The sequence below is a fragment of the Alosa sapidissima genome, chromosome 18 (assembly GCF_018492685.1).
Source record: "Alosa sapidissima isolate fAloSap1 chromosome 18, fAloSap1.pri, whole genome shotgun sequence".
Lineage (NCBI taxonomy): Eukaryota > Metazoa > Chordata > Actinopteri > Clupeiformes > Clupeidae > Alosa > Alosa sapidissima.
Window position 1 is genome coordinate 17,643,332 of NC_055974.1, and position 15,508 is coordinate 17,658,839.

The following is a 15,508-nucleotide window of genomic DNA, read 5'->3' on the forward strand; positions in this document are numbered from 1 at the left end:
GGTCAATCATTTTGGCCTCTTCATGACAGGTTCAGTGTGTGTTACGATCGCGCCCCCCTGCCCCATCTCTCAAGTAGCCTAGATTTGTCCAAGCAGCCGCTAGGTTTGTGGGGAAATATAGCCTACAAGTGCATGGTAGCCTAGGCTATATAAGTGCCCTCCGCTGGCTGGTGTTCACATCATCGCAGTTTAACTGTAAACAGCAATCAGAGGTGTCTAGTTTTATTCCATAAATATATTGTTTTTATAGACGTTAGTTGCACGCGCTACCATTTACTGCACCATGTATGCTACTGTAGTGCAGTTTGTCTGTCAACATAAAAAAACTACGGGTAGCCTACAATTTTCGCACAACTTGGTGGAAAAGTGTAGCACAGGTTAAAGAAAACCCATTCATTTTTGGAGCTGATCCTACTCAAAAGGAACTTCAAAGTATTTTCCATATAGTAGCCTTTTAGCTCACAACGACAGTGAAAGTGAAACTTGGAAAGTGGAAGTCTCTCCACCGAGTGTTACAGTATGCACAATCAATCGCGAGTCGATGCAGGTAAAAAGTATCAACTGGTAGGTTAGTAACGAAGGTAGCCTAATTTTGCAAAATGTGATGACGGCACACAAACTTGGGCAAAAACGTTTAGTATACATTTGTGGTGATAGCCTACAGTTAATGTGAATCGCGGACTATGACCAAAGTAAAGGAGAAGATTTGCAACAAATAAAGGCTGGTTGTGTTTCTACAACATGTTAGCACAAAACGTAATTTCTGTCAACTATGACGATGTCCATGTTCAGTAGCCTATATCATTTAGTCAAGCAGTGACATGTGGTTTAATGCATGATGTAAGACAGACAGAAGATGAGCCTGTCTTTAGTAGCCTATCCCTGAATCCTGTCCCTCTCAAATCACTTTAAAATGGTGTGATTAGCAACCAGAATTTTAAAAACATCCCGGAGAGACACCCCCTGACCCCTATGTTATTGTGATTAGGCTATAGGTCCAAATCTAAATGTTTGGGTTCAGTTTATGAAGTTGCTACAGCATAATACTGTGTGTTGGGGGGAATCAGGAGGGGATATTGGTATTGGTGGGCTTGTGTGTGTGTGTGTGTGGGGGGGGGGGGGGGGGGGTCGGTCCAGTGGTGGGCCGGTCCAGGAGAAAATTGCCAGAGCCGAATTTTGTTCCCAGTCCGACCCTGCTGTCCACTCACTTCCCCCTTTTGATGGACATTGCTTGGCAAGCTTCAAAGTGCCTCATAAACAAACCACAGTATATCGGTTTCTAAATCTGCAGTCAGCAAGTCCCCAAATAATGTATGCAAGGTCAGCCACTGTTTCCAAATAGGAAATGTGACCCAACTGTACAACAGTTCAAATATTACCCAGAAAGAAAAAGTTAAAGGCTATATTGGGTAAAGGTATACTGATGTACTATGCAAACGTGAGAGATGCTTACAGTGCCACCCCCCTTCCCCCACTGGGGAAGTCGGACCATAACCTCATTCATCTTCAGCCAATGTACAAGCCAAAAGTTCAGAGGCTGCCAGTTGCCACGCGCACCTTTAGGAAGTGGACACCGGAAGCAGATGAGGCTTTGAGAGACTGCTTTGAGTCCACTGACTGGAGTGTGCTACTGAATGGAGAGGACTTAGAGGAGGTCACACATTGCACTACTGACTATCTGAACTTCTGTATGGACATTGTTGTTCCCACAAGGACTGTACGCTGCTATCCAAATAACAAGCCTTGGATAACCAGTAATGTCAAGACCCTTCTCAATAGGAAAAAGATGGCGTTTAAGGAGGGGGACATGGCAGAGCTGAGGCGAGTACAGGGGGAACTAAAGAATAAGCTGAAAGAGGCTAAGGAGGACTACAGAAGGAAGATGGAACAGAAGTTGCAAGAAAACAACATGAAGGAGGTGTGGGACTGTATGAAATCCATCACTGGCCTTAAGAAGAGCAGCAGCTCTGTGGAGGGAGACCTGGACAGGGCGAACCAGCTGAACCACTTTTACAACAGGTTCGCTTGCCCTGCACCAGCTCCAGGTACTGCTCTTGGTTGCGTGCCCGCCCCACCCCCACCTCCCAGTCTCTCCAGCTCTGCATCCCGGGGACATCCAACGATCTGAGCCCCCATCACCCCACGCCCTGCCCCCACCTGATGCCTTCTTGCCTGTGCCTGTTGAGGTGTCCAAAACTCTGGCAACCTTGACAGGGACATCAAGGAGATTGTCATCCCCCAGCCCCCACCCCACCTCATTACCAGTGCAACACTCACCCCCACCATCACTGGATATTGCACCCCTCCCCCACATGGCGACCACGAAAAACGAGTTGACAACGACTTCAGTCAACAGCCATCAGACACACAGACCCCAAATGCTGCCCCCCTCCCCTCCCCCCCTCCATCATCACTGCTGATCAGGCTATCGCACCTCTCCCCCACATGGTGACCACGAGTAGTGCGGCAACAATGGCTTCAGCCAACGGCCATCAGTCTCTAGCCACACGACAACCCTCTCAGAAGCACCCCTCCTCCTCCTCCCACTCCACTCCCCTCATCCCCCCTATCATTACAGCTGATCAAGTAAGTTATCTTTTAAAAAAAACTTCATCCTCGTAAGGCAGCCGGGCCTGACAGACTGTGTCCAAGGCTGCTCAAGGCCTGTGCTGCTGAACTGGGGGAGCCACTGAAGCACATCTTCAACTGGAGTCTACGTCTCGGACAAGTTCCAACACTGTGGAAGACATCATGTCTCACCCCCGTCCCCAAGAAACCACACCCCAGTGAGCTTAATGACTTCAGGCCTGTCGCTCTAACATCACATGTGATGAAAACAATGGAGCGACTGGTCTTAGGTATGCTCAGACCCCAGGTACGCCATGCACTAGACCCGTTACAGTTTGCATACCAGGAGAAGTGGGCGTGGACGATGCCATCACTTATCTTTTACACAGGACACATTCTCACCTAGACAAGGGGAAAAGTGCTGTGAGAATCATGTTCTTTGATTTCTCAAGTGCTTTTAACACCATCCAACCCCTCAGACTGGGAGAAAAGCTCTTGCAGATGGGTGTGGACGCTCACCTGGTAACCTGGATTACAGATTACCTGACCGAGCGACCACAGTTCGTCAGACTGAAAAACTGTCTCTCTGACACTGTGATCAGCAGCACCGGAGCGCCACAGGGAACTGTACTCTCTCCAGTCCTGTTCACCCTGTACACATCTGACTTCTGCTACAACACCGAGTCATGCCACATGCAGAAGTTTTCTGAAGATACTGAAATTGTGGGGTGTATCAGGAACGAGCAAGAGGAGGAGTACAGGAGCCTGGTGGAGGACTTTGTGCATTGGTGCAAACTCAACACTTCAAAGACCAAGGAAATGGTGGTGGATTTCCGCAGGTCTAAGCCCGCTCTGCTACCAGTCTCGATTGATGGGGTCAATGTGGAGGTGGTAAGCATCTACAAGTATCTGGGTCACCACCTGGACAATAAACTGGACTGGTCAGCCAACACTGATACACTCTACAAGAAAGGACAGAGCAGGCTGTACTTCCTGAGGAGGCTGCGGTCCTTCAATGTGTGCAGCAAGCTCCTCAGGATGTTCTACCAGTCTGTTGTGGCCAGCGTCCTCTTCTATGCAGTGGTATGCTGGGGAGGAAGCACAAAGAAGAAGGATGCTGGGCGACTTGACAGGCTGGTAAGGAAGGCTGGCTCTGTAGTGGGAGCTGAACTGGAGGGCATCACTTCAATATCTGACAAAAGGACCCTGAACAAACTGATCAACATCTTGGACAATGAATGTCATCCACTCTACAGCACTATTAAAAAGCAAAAGAGCTTGATCAGCTGGAGACTTCGCTCACTGCCATGCACAACTGAAAGGCTGAGGAAGTCATTTATCCCCAGGGCCATTGAACTGTTCAATGCCTCACTTAAGGGAAGAGGAGAGATAGACTTCTCTGCTTAGTCTGTCTGCCTCTCCACCCTCTCCATGTTTGCCCACTACTGCTTTACTACTGTTTTACTACTGTTTTACTAATGTCCACAGCCTAATGTTTTCACTACTGTTTTACTGCTACACTGTTTTTCATGCTATATTAGCACACATGATCAATGTCTGCGGTCAGGCTTCTGCTACAATACTGAATGAATGAATGGCTATAACCAGGGCTTGAAAACGAAATTATTTTTCAAACGTTCCGTTCCGAACGGTTCAGGTAGGCCTATGTTTAACGTTTTCGTTCTTGCATGCGTTCCGCCACCAACATATCGGTCCTGAACGGGTTCGGAACGCAAAATATTGTTCGTTCTTAAAGTTCCGGCAGTGTTTGGCGGGCCTATCAAGTCTATTTTTGTGGACTTTACCTTAGAATAGACATACTCATTATTTCCCCTTGATTTAGCCTATACCGTAGCTATGCCCAAAAATAATAAATCACAGGCGGCATCCAAAAACATTCAGATGGGCTATCCATCCCATAGCCTACAGACTTACTGTAGGCCTAACCTATGCCTATAAATAATTTCTTATCAAAAATATTTCTGGATACGTGCTAAACTCCTTACCTGGTTGTAGCCTAAGTTTTATCCATATGGAGATCTTCAAAGGCTTGCGCTATAATTCCAACCCTGTTTATAAACGAACCTGTCTGTTGCTGACAAGGCCTATCTCAAATTTCCTGTTTAACTCTTCTACATAGAATAGGCTATAATTGCGCAAACATTTCAAATCCCGACTTTAAAACGACAAGGCGTGGACAGGCAAAATAGGCTATTACGCATAGGCTACAAACAATTTCCAAATCAGTTTCAGTAGCCTACGCTACGAGCTGGCCTAAGATCCGAAGTGGCAGACGGATAAGTTACATTACAAAAGCAAGACAAAATATACACATTTGGACCAAAGGTCCATTTATTCGTTTTTTTGGTAACGCTTTAGAATAACATGTGCTTATTAGGTATTAACAGTGCATAATAAGCAATTAACAATTCATTACTAACAGTTAGTTAACTGTTGTTATCCTTTAATAACATTAACTAACTGTTAACATGCAGCTTGTAAGTGTTAATAAGCAGCCTTTTAAGTTACTTACAAGCATATTTGTTAACAGTTGTAAGTGTTAACAAGCAGCTTGTTAATGCTTGTTAATGGTGTATAAGACAAAGAGGTGGATAACTAATACGCTTATAAGACCTTTCTTACCTATTTGTAGTACATTTTGCAGCCCCCCAATCTAAAGCGAGGACCATGTAGCCTATAGTTCCACAAGCCCAACCTTCTATCTCTCTATATACTGTATCTCTCTATCTAGCTTGGTTTAGCTGTGAGAAATGCACCTTCAAAATTGTTGCAGTGAGCAGGACCCGAACCCCAGTCTCCCGCATCAGGGGGTGCATCGCTACTTGTTGAGCTACACTATTGTTCCTAATTTGCTGATGAAAATATTCATTTTGATTATATATTCCGATGTTCTATATCATACTAGCTATGCTTTTTACAAATATGTTTCTGATGGAAAAGTGGTGTTTAATTTCCTTAATCTTTGTTCAGTGAACGCATAAAACAGTTTGTCAGTTTGTCAGCAGTCTAAAGATATGCCAGCTTTGTATATAGTTTGGTTACCTAGCAACCGAGGCTTAAAGACGATAAGTGGGTGCGTTCAAAGCTCTGGTTCAAAGTTGCAAACATAGGCGAACGTTCGTGATCGATTTAAAACATGTTTCAGTTTGCCTTGGACAGAGGCGAACATTCGTGGTCTGTTTCTGCATTAATTAAACACCACTTTTCCATCAGAAACATATTTGTAAAAAGCATAGCTAGTGTGATATAGCACTTCGGAATATAGAATCAACATAAACAATTTCATCAGCTGTATAAGAAAAGTAGTGTAGCTCAATAAGTAGCGATGCACTCTCTGATGCAGGAGACCGGAGTTCGATTCCTGCTCACAGCAACAATTTTGAAGGTGTATTTCTCACAGCTAAACCAAGCTAGATGGAGAGATACAGTATATAGAGAGATAGAAGGTTGGGCTTGTTGGAACTATAGGCTACATGGTCCTCGCTTTAGATTGGGGGGCTGCAAAATTTCCTACAAATAGGTAAGAAAGGTCTTATAAGCGTATTAGTTATCCACCTCTTTGTCTTATACACCATTAACAAGCATTAACAAGCTGCTTGTTAACACTTACAACTGTTAACAAATATGCTTGTAAGTAACTTAAAAGGCTGCTTATTAACACTTACAAACTGCATGTTAACAGTTAGTTAATGTTATTAAAGGATAACAACAGTTAACTAACTGTTAGTAATGAATTGTTAACTGCTTATTATGCACTTTTAATACCTAATAAGCACATGCTATTCTAAAGCGTTACCGTTTTTTTTTTTCAAACTGCAGTAATCAAATTATTAGGCTGTTATATAGAACAAAAAAAAACGTTATTAACGTTTTGTGGATTTCAGAATAACGTTTCTGTTCCGGAACAGTTGAAGACCATTTTGTTTTCGTTTCCGTTTCCGCTCCTCGTAAAATTCCGTAAAATTCCGTTCGTTTTCGGTTTTGTTCCTTGAACCGGTTCAGAGCCCTGGCTATAACCCTATTACCTTAACCTGTTCTTGCACTGACATAGTTTTTTATATTACCTTGTCTACATTATACTTTACTCTCCTATTTGTCCATATTATTTATGCTGGTCTCTAGACCTTATTCTTGCACTGTTGCACTGTTGGACTAATTTTGGACTACTTTTTGCACCTTCACCATGACATTCACTCTCTTGAGCACCTTGCCATGCACACATAACTAAAGGACTATGGTTGGACTACTTTTTGCACCTTCACCATGACACTCACTCCCTTGAGCACCTTACCAGTCCCGGCCCTGTCACTACAAGCGTCTTATGCTTGATCACCCTCAAGCAAATTGGACTTTTTAAATTTAATTTATATAGTGTATTTAGTATTTAGTTTTGTTAGTTTTCTTATCTTCTACTGTCTTTATTGTACAGTGGAGTTTAGTTATATGTTTATACTTATACTTATGTTTACCATTTCTGCTGTAAGTGCATGTTGTGTGTGATGTCTGTATGCTACTGAGACCCTTGAATTTCCCCTTGGGGATCAATAAAGTATCTATCTATCTGTCTCTGATGTCCCTGACTCTATAGCGATGTTAACTGTTCTTTTGTGACACATTATGTTACAATGTTCCAATAAATTTGTTAATGCTATTCTATGTTGCCACTGTCATTCCACAATCTACCCAAACTCTTTTGCAACCAATAAACATGATTCTCTGAGATTGTAAAATAATTATATATGGCTTGGTGACAGCTCAAGGTAGGTGGTAAATTCAGAGATTCTTAGAAAAGTGTATGGCTCCAAAGTCCACCTACTCCTTGGTATTTTCTTTTCATGATTTTTTTTCTCATAGTTTGGCAAGACATTATGACCTTGTTCTATCCCTATGAACCTCAGAGTTGAGAGTGAGTGTCCAAATTTGTTTAAACAGCCAGGGGACTCTTATCATGATTGTTTCTGATGTTGCTTCTGTGTTCACATTCTTGTCTTCAGAGCCCTGCGTGTTTTTCCTACATATGCTTTCCCACAGGGACATTTGATCAAATATACCTAATTAGTAGTGCTGCATGTGATTTTTCCTTTAACCCATAGTTCTATTCCTGTTATAAGGTGATTGAAGGAGTGACATGTGTGTGAAATTGTCCTGTGCACAGTGCCCACATGGATAATTTCCATCTGGAAATATTGCGGTGTTGGTGCAGGTGGGCAGTCTGTTTTCATAGTCTCTGATGTTGTCTGGCCTTTTGTAGATAATTAAAAATATAATAGAAAATAAAATATATACAAAAAATATATATTGACCAGTTATCAGAGAATGTCTGATAACAACTCTTTGCCGTCATTGTCAAGCGTGTAGCCCACCTCAAACATGGGACTGCCATGTGGCTCACACTGTCAGAGACTTTCTAATGTGGAGACACAGCACTCAAAAAATACTCTATAGAAATGCATGGGGCTAGTTTGTCACGCCAATATGGCCGTTGTCTACACATATCCCACCCCTTCCTCGGCAAAACGTCGACATGTGAATACATTGAGCCAATCATATGGTGTGTTGTGAAGACATCGTGCCAATCATGTGTTGTGATCTCGCCGCTGGAGCAAGATTGGTGTCGTGAAGCCTTGCGCACGCACAGTTCGACCCAAAGACTGTGCCCGATGAGTGCCCATAAAACGTTGGTATATGGCCGCCGAGTGGAGGGACTTGCCTAAAAGGACTTTGACACTGTCCACTCACTTCCCCCTTTTGATGGGCATTGCTTGGCAAGCTTCAAAGTGCCTCATAAACAAACCACAGTATATCGGTTTCTAAATCTGTAGTCGCAAGTCCCCAAATAATGTATGCAAGGTCAGCCACTGTTTCCAAATAAGAAATGTGACTCAACTGTACAACAGTTCAAAGATTACCCAGAAAGAAAAAGTTAAAGGCTATATTGGGTAAAGTTATACTGATGTCCCTGACTCTTTAGCAATGTTAACTGTTCTTTTGTGACACATTATGTTACAATGTTCCAATAAATTGTGAATGCTATTCTATGTTGCCACTGTCATTCCACAATCTACCCAAACTCTTTTGCAACCAATAAACATGATTCTCTGAAATTGTAAAATAATTATATATGGCTTGGTGACAGCTCAAGGTAGGTGGTAAATTCAGAGATTCTTAGAAAAGTGTATGGCTCTATTCTCTAACAACTTGTAAAGAGACTTGGTGCACAATCCCAGATACAGGGCAAAAACAAGCAAAAGTGTTTAGGGAAAAGTCCACACACTCCTTGGTATTTTCTTTTCTTGATTTTATTTTCTCATAGTTTGGCAAGACGTTATGACCTTGATTGTTCTTCCTTAGATTCACTGCAAACACAGGCATTGCACATGGTCTAAATCACCTGGCCTACAGTATAGGGGGGAGCCAGCTCAGTGACTCTGTTGGTCAGTTAAGCCTTACAGGTATGGCAGGCAAGCTTGTAGCGTGACTAACGCCAAACAAATGCATAATAACATTATAAGAAACATTAGTAGAACTTTAAGACCAAAACAGATCTCTAGTGTATACAAATGCAGATTTGAAAAAAATATAGAGTTCAATCATTCGTTAGACTTTCTGTTCACAGTCCATATTACAAGTTCATATTACAGAAAAGGTCTGATTAAAAAATCTTCATTAAGCCCTCTTGGGGCCAAAGTTTCCTGGTGGTAGATCTAAAAAGCCTCTCTTTTTAAAAGCTGACTGTCTATGTCCCCTCCTCTTCGGTGGGTTTTGACTTGTTCTATCCCTATGAACCTCAGAGTTGAGAGTGAGTGTCCAAATTTGTTTAAATGAACAGCCAGGGGACTCTTATCATGATTGTTTCTGATGTTGCTTCTGTGTTCACATTCTTGTCTTCAGAGCCCTGCGTGTTTTTCCTACATATGCTTTCCCACAGGGACATTTGATCAAATATACCTAATTAGTAGTGCTGCATGTGATTTTTCCTTTAACCCATAGTTCTATTCCTGTTATAGGGTGATTGAAGGAGTGACATGTGTGTGAAATTGTCCTGTGCACAGTGGCCACATGGATAATTTCCATCTGGAAATATTGCGGTGTTGGTGCAGGTGGGCAGTCTGTTTTCATAGTCTCTGATGTTGTCTGGCCTCTTGTAGATAATGAAAAATATAATAGAAAATATAATAGAAAATAAAATATATACAAAAAAATATATATTGACAATATATATATATTGACAAATATGACAAAAATATATATTTTTGACACTTAAAATATAATTCAATATATTTTTCAAAATAAGTACTCTTACCGACCCACACTCCGTCAGTCTCCATAGCTTAACATGGCAAAAGTCAATCCCCTACTAAACTCATCTTTCTTAAACTGCTGTTCCATGTCCCACCCCCTTAAATTATAGTATAAACAGATTAATGAGGAGAAAATGATATTGAAACAGTGATGTATCGCTTGTGTAGCAGATGTTGCTGCCATTGCACAAGGCTATTGACCATTAATTTGGGTCCAGACCAGAGCAGAGTGCAGACTGCAGAGTGCTATTTCATATGATGGACCTGGGCCAGCTTCCCTGTGATGGACCTGGACCAACTTTCTTGTAGGAAGAAAAAAAATCAGTCTAACAACAACTGACAGATCTGTATTGCCTATTAGCAAGCTATTTTTTTGTATTTTACCTAGCCTAGCAGCTAACATTAGCACGAATTACCATGGCAACAAAATTGCTAAATGAGCTTCAAAGCTATATCAACTATTGGGTCTCTTCTTGGTAATAGGCTAAAGCAGTCACTTTTGTTTGTTGTACATCTTCCAGGAGTGACATCACCATTTTGGTCCAGGACCGTCTTTACAATGTTGGTCCAGGATCAACATTGTAAACACGGTGCTGGACCAAAATTCTAAAGACGGTCCCTGACCAACATTGTAAAGACGGTCCTGGACCAACATTGTAAAGACAACATTGTAAAGTCGGTCCTCGACCAACATTGAAATGACGGTCCTGGACAAACATGACAATGTCGGTCCTGGACAAACATGGTAAAGACGGTCCTGAACAAACATGACAATGTGGGTCCTGGACCAACATTGTAATGACGGTCCTGGACAAACATGACAATGTGGGTCCTGGACCAACATTGTAAAGATGGTCCTGGACCAACATTGTAATGACAGTCCTGGACAAACATGACAATGTGGGTCTTGGACCAACATTGTAAAGACGGTCCTGGACAAACATGACAAAAAGACGGTCCTGGACAAACATGACAATGTGGGTCCTGGACCAACATTGTAAAGCCGGTCTTGGACCAACATTGTAATGACGGTCCTGGACAAACATGACAATGTGGGTCCTGGACCAACATTCTAAAGACGGTCCTGGACCAACATTCTAAAGTCGGTCCTGGAATAAGGCCAACATGGCAACGTCGCTCCAGGACCATGTACAAACAAAAGCTACTGCTTTACCAAGCTACATTAGTAGTCCAAAAGTGTGCTCCTTAGCACGTGAACTAACATAACACCAGCTTGGCACTTCCCATAGTTGCATGCTGCACCTACCTATTAGCAAGCTAATTTGGTTGCATAAATTTATTTTCCCTAGCCTAGCCTCTAACATAATAACAGCGGCACCAAGATTGATAAATGAGCTTCAAAGCTACTTTAACTACTGTATCCCTTCGAAATAAGTTAAGATGCATAGCCACTGAATTACCTATTAGGAAGCTAATGTATTACAGTAAATGTATGGTTCCTAGCCTGGCAGCTAACATTAGACAAACATGCAACCAAGTCAGCTAAAACGAAAATATAAAAACAAATCTAAGGTGCATATATTCAGATTCAACTCAGAATTACTTTATTTTACAACTATTTTACACACAAATATGCAAGGACCTACCTGTATTGAGATACAAGTCGGTGATCCACTGGTTGTTTCTGGAGGGAAATTTCAAAATGGCAATGGGAGAAGCAGAAGGCTCACATTGATGACATCACAAGGCTGTGATTGGTTAAAGAGTTGTTGGTCCAGGACATAGGCGCCGATTTATGTTTCCGTCGGTGGGTGCTCAAACAATTAAATGCCCGATACCAACGCACATGTGTATTGTTGCCATACGGTTTTTGAGAAGTAATGTATGCACTTCAACACTTTAGGAAATCAACAGCGGCCGACACACAAAACGCCAATACAGTTTGCGGAAGTCCATGGGCGTCACCCCCGAGGACATTTCTTAAACGGAGTGTCTATTCGTTAACCTGACCCTCGCCAGATGAATTTCGCTCCGCCTAGCTCCACTTATCCATCTGGAACCGATCCATTGGAATGGTGTTTCAGAAGGCTGGGCCTAATCAAAAAATGCTTGCATATGATTGAATAAGCCACTTGTCCGTCATCTATTGACGTGCTACTTCAACCACTCACATCGAAGCCAACCCGTGACGCTGATAACAGTCTCACGGTCGCTTCTCCACTACGTCACATCTATGAAACTCCCGCCCTGCGTCCTGATTGGCTGAACCATAAAGTCGGTTGCAGAAATCACTCACAATGGAAGAGGTCCCAGATGGATGTGAGTGAAGCTAGGCGAGGCTAAGCGGAACGAAATTCATCTGGCGAGGGTCAGGTTATCTATTCGTACCCCTGGTATGAATAGCCTTCGCCACACAACTGGGCTATTCACACCCTGTTACATAACAACAAAAACATGTTGATCGCGTGCCCAAAAAACATGGGCGACATTCATTTTTTCGTCAGCAGAAAGTGAAGAATTCTGAAAAGTTTCAGCACTACTATCTGTTCAAATTAAACTTGAGATGGAAAAGTTGTGTTTTATTTTCATAATCTTTGTTCAGTGAACACATACAACCGTCAGTTTGTTAGCTAACAGAAATTTCGTGAAAATGACGTTCAGGCCTTTAAACTATAATTTTACCTGCAAACCTCAATTCCTTGAGGAGGCAGATAGTGTAGTGGTCACAGGCAAGTGCCATGGCACGCGGGAGACCGGGGTTCGAATCCTGTGTGATGCGTTTTGGCAGAGTGAGTGTGTATTGATGCAAACAGCATACCTTATTCAGAGTGTCTATTACACAGCTGAGCTATTCAGACTCTGTTATGTAACAAGAAAAAAACATGTTGCTTGTTTTTAAAAATATATTTTTGTGCACTGGGGTATGAATAGCATACATTGATATTTGTACCAGACGGGGTACTAATAGGACACATTGCTGTGTGCACCGGGGTACGAATAGAATTCACTTCTTATTGCACCGGGGTACTAATAGGACACATTGCTGTGTGCACCGGGGTACGAATAGAATTCACTTCTTATTGCACCAGGGTACGAATAACATACACTGCTAATTGTACCAGGGGTGCTAATAGCCTTACCCTTTCTTAAATGCTGTTAAACAAATTCACAATTTTTGTGCACTTTCAGTCACCTACACTACGCCTAAATCACGCATGATCCGTCGTTTGACTCCTGAACAGTTTACGTAACTCAGAAGGTTAATTGCGTTAACCCAAACTAAAAGGAAAAACATTTTGTTTTTATAAACAGAAATTATATTTCGTGTTGACATCACGCCATTAAAAAAACGATATAGCCTAAATAGCCTAACCCAAACTAAAAGGAAAAACTTTTGTTTTTATAAACAGAAATTATATTTCGTGTTGACATCACGCCGTTAAAAAAACGATATAGCCTATCCATCCAGAAGCGCGCATTAGCCGACAGAAAGTGGAGGCAGTGGTTCTCAAACTTTGCCATATCCTACAATGGTGTAAAAGGCGTGTATGGTATCATATTTTTGTAAAGGTCTGCCAGGGATATTCTTAGGCCTATGAATGGTATGCCTTCTCACAAAAGCATAGTCACTGGGCTCAGCTAGATGTAGCTTTCTCCTTCACCAACCTGTGAGCCTATGAGGCAGTCACGTCGTCAGTGGCACTCTCAGGTCCTCATCTGCTGATACAGCAACATGAGTATTCCATTATAGCATTGCTCCTCATTGCCTTACTGCTTTCCTTTTCAGAATGTTCTTTCTATCCATAATCATAAGTCTTTCTTCAGTGAATTAGCAAGATAATCTCAGAAGCCAACACTCATAAAACACCTGTGCGCGCACTCTCTCTCCCGTGCGCATGAAGCTGCGTGTTGTAGGCTAGATTTGCGTGAGTTCTTTCTATCTGCTTTACTTTTGCGAGTTGCGACCGCCTAGGCTATGTTATAGACGTTCTATGAGGTGCCAGTGTTTAGCTGTGTCACAAAACAATAAGCTTTGTCAGACTACTTTTAAAATGATATTCAGGGCTATATACATTTTAAACATTCGGGGCTGAGGACCCGACAGGGAAGTGTCAGGAATTTTCATACGAGAGACGCTCTCATTGGTGGTTAGGATATGGAGTAGGGGATTGACAGCAACATAGCCAATCACATTATGAGAGATGCTGAACTTAGCATCAACTGCGATGTTTGATTTTAAATTAATGTAAATTTAGCCGAGACTGTAAGCTGGCACACGTGGGTGCTCGATATTTTCCGTGGGTGCTCGAGCGACGGAGCACCCACGGTATCGTCCAGGACCGTCATTAGAATGTTGGTCCAGGAACAACTCTTATGGCCTCCTTACACCAAACAACTTTGACAAGATTTGGGAAAGATTCTTGAAAGTTTGTAGTCTTTTGAGTAATGCTTGAATGGGGGGCACTAGTTAAAAGACAACAATCTTTCAAGAATCTTTCCCAAATCTTGACCAAGTTGTTTGGTGTAAGGAGGCCATTACTTGAACAAATCACGGTCACCACCAGCACAAGACACTACTGAATAGCCAAAACACGCTAAAACGCTTAAGCAGTCTGCCCTAACCTCAAATGCTGTCGTACAAATACTCTGGCCGAAATTTCCGCCTGTTGTGATTTTATGGTTAACTTACCTTACCGCGATATGAAGACCTATGACTTTCTCTGGGGTTGGAAACAATGCGTGTCGATTCGTGTGCTGTCATAGGTGCTCTAACAATAGAAGTTGGCACCAATCTCTCTTCCACTTGTGCTATATTTACCGACTTTCTCTCTGAGGACATAATCTGGGCCTTGTGATGGAAAAGGCAACAGACAATGTTGAAATATATCCTTGTGAAAACATTTTAATTGTTTTAGTTCAGGAAGTGAGTGTGGCTTCCAATTCTTGGATAAGATTGATTCAACCCAACCACGTATTATCGCCTCTTATTGAATATATGGTTAATAATTGTCACTTTCATCAAAGACGTTTTGTCGACTGGATATAAGGATAAAAGAAAAGGAAAAAAACTCCCACGTCTGACTGTGTTTTACAGCCATTTTTATTCTGTTTTGCTGATTTTTCCAGGCAGAATTTCGAAGCAACAATCATAGTTAATTCGTGCACATATCTCCACAGAACTATCCCTGTCCCTGACTCAGACTTCGGTTGTAAATAGGCCTATCTGATTCCTAGCAACACAATGCAAGGAATCCGTCCAGCACCCTTGCTGTCATCGACTGAATGTGATTCAGAAAATGGTCACTCGTTAATCACATGGGTTTCCACGAGTGATCTGGCTAGACTGGTTAGTGAGGTTAAAGGTGATGATCCCTGGAACCCACAGCTGGAAAATACCCACAAAACTCACAGCGGGATGTGTGTGAATCCACCAAATGGGAGATTCTGTCGGAGTCAAGAATTCCTAGCTATAGGCTTAGGTTTTCACAACAACTAGCGTCGTCCAGATTTGTTCAGTGGAGGGAAAAAGGCTAATGATGTACATTGTGTTGTCATTGGAGATATTTGGCGGTGTTATCCCAAATTCATAATGTGATCTCTTTTCCATTTCTTTCCATGCGCAAATGATAGATCTGCAACTTTGTTGTATCAGGCTA

The 15,508-nt window shown here is 42.2% G+C and overlaps 1 protein-coding gene across 5 annotated transcripts in view; it reads right to left on the minus strand.

Annotated features, from left to right (window-relative positions):
• Positions 1-14,636, minus strand: part of LOC121689406 (kelch-like protein 33) — a 37,228-nt gene extending 22,592 nt beyond the window's left edge. For 2 of the 5 annotated variants that reach the window (XM_042069197.1, XM_042069198.1), the window contains exon 1: positions 14,542-14,636. The gene's annotated coding sequence lies outside the window, so the exon portion shown is untranslated. Of the gene's footprint in view, positions 1-13,517; positions 13,815-14,541 lie in introns of those variants that run through there. The other 3 variants (XM_042069195.1, XM_042069199.1, XM_042069196.1) reach the window with 3 other exon arrangements.
• Positions 14,637-15,508: the final 872 nt, after the last annotated feature.